The following is a 1,567-nucleotide window of genomic DNA, read 5'->3' as shown; positions in this document are numbered from 1 at the left end:
GCGACGAGCTAAAAAGGCTTTCTTATGGACGCTAAGTTTTCGCTTTCGCGTACACATATCCTTAAGGAACTTGGCACAAGCAGGAATTTTCCTAATTGCATCTAATAAAGGAAGGTTTATGGTAACTTGCTTAAAAGCCTCCAATATGTCAGTAAAGTTCGATTCCTTCTTTGTTGGTACTAATAGCTGAGGAAATGGGGCTCTAGGCACAGAATCAGACCTCTCAGGAACTAAGTTGGCATCATCAGAAATTTTATCAGTTTCCTTAGCTAGTGGTCCTGAGGGGTGAACTACAATGTTCACTATCGGGCATGGTTACCTGATTGTCTACTATTCTACCACTCCTAAGGGTTCTAATAGCATTCAATTGATTCGATGGTTTTGTACCTACTTCATGAACTCCTCTAGGATTGGGATTAGTCTGACTAGGGAACCTACCATTATCTCTCTCACTTAAGGTCTTAGTTATTTGGCCGACTTAAAGTTCTAACTTAGCAAGGCTGTGAGCATTAGTTTGAAAATTCTGCTTGGTTTCCTGTTGAAAACTAACATGGCTCTGTGGTAACATTTCCTGAGTTTTTGCTAACATCTTAATAGATTCCTCTAAGCTAGTCATTTTATTTTCTGGGCCTGATGTATTCCTAGTGTAGCCAAAACCTGGGGGAGCATTAGAATTATTAGACTGACCCTGACTCTGGCTTTTAGACCATGAAAAGTTCGGATGGTTTCTCCAACCAGGATTATAGGTTTCTGAATATGGTTCAAACTTCTGACGATTATCAAACCTAGTGTTATTATATAGAGCATTGTCTTGCTCTTCATTATTCTGGCCTTCCCAAAAAGGCTCCAATCTACCACTAGTGTTACCCACTTCTAAAGCTTCTAACCTTTTCGCTATAGCAGCAATTTTGGCCTCTGATTCATAGCCTCCTTCTACCCTATTAACGTTTCCTCTGTCGAGAAGAATTATTTTCTGGGGTCCCCTACTACTTTCCCATTGTTGGGTCTCTTCAACGACTTCATGCAAATATGTCATCGCGTTATCAACTGTTTGGTTCTCAAATCCACTAGTACACATAGATTCTACTGTGGTTGTGGTGGGATAATCTAAACCCTCATAAAGGATTTGAACTAACCTTACTTTCTCTAAACCATGATGAGGACATTGGGCTAATAAATCATTGAACCTTTCCAAATACCTATACAAAGTTTCTCCCTCCTGTTGAGAAAACGTGCAGATTTGCGTCCTAATATACGATGTTTTGTGCCTAGGGAAAAACTTGTTCAAAAAGGCAGATGTAAGTTGTTCATACGTTTCGATTGACCCGGAAGCCAAACTATATAGCCATGATTTAGCTTTATCTTTCAGGGAAAAGGGAAATAACCTAAGTTTCAAAGCATCATCATCTAGGTTTCTAATCCTGAGGGTACTACAAATTTCCTCAAAGTCCCTAACATGGAAAAAGGGGTTTTCATTTTCTTTCCCTAAAAAGATTGGGAGCAGCTGTAAGGTCCCAGGTTTAAGTTCATAAGTTGCTTCCGTCTCAGCTAACCTGATACATGAGGG

The 1,567-nt window shown here is 39.8% G+C and overlaps 1 pseudogene; it reads left to right on the top strand.

Moving 5' to 3' along the window:
• Positions 1-1,148: 1,148 nt before the first annotated feature.
• On the top strand, positions 1,149-1,248 carry LOC113292043 (annotated as a pseudogene).
• The last annotated feature ends 319 nt before the right edge of the window (positions 1,249-1,567 follow it).

This window comes from Papaver somniferum, chromosome 6 (genome assembly GCF_003573695.1).
Source record: "Papaver somniferum cultivar HN1 chromosome 6, ASM357369v1, whole genome shotgun sequence".
Taxonomy (NCBI): Eukaryota; Viridiplantae; Streptophyta; class Magnoliopsida; order Ranunculales; family Papaveraceae; genus Papaver; species Papaver somniferum.
Note: the sequence above shows the minus strand (reverse complement) of the source record. Positions and strands in the feature narration are given on the sequence as shown.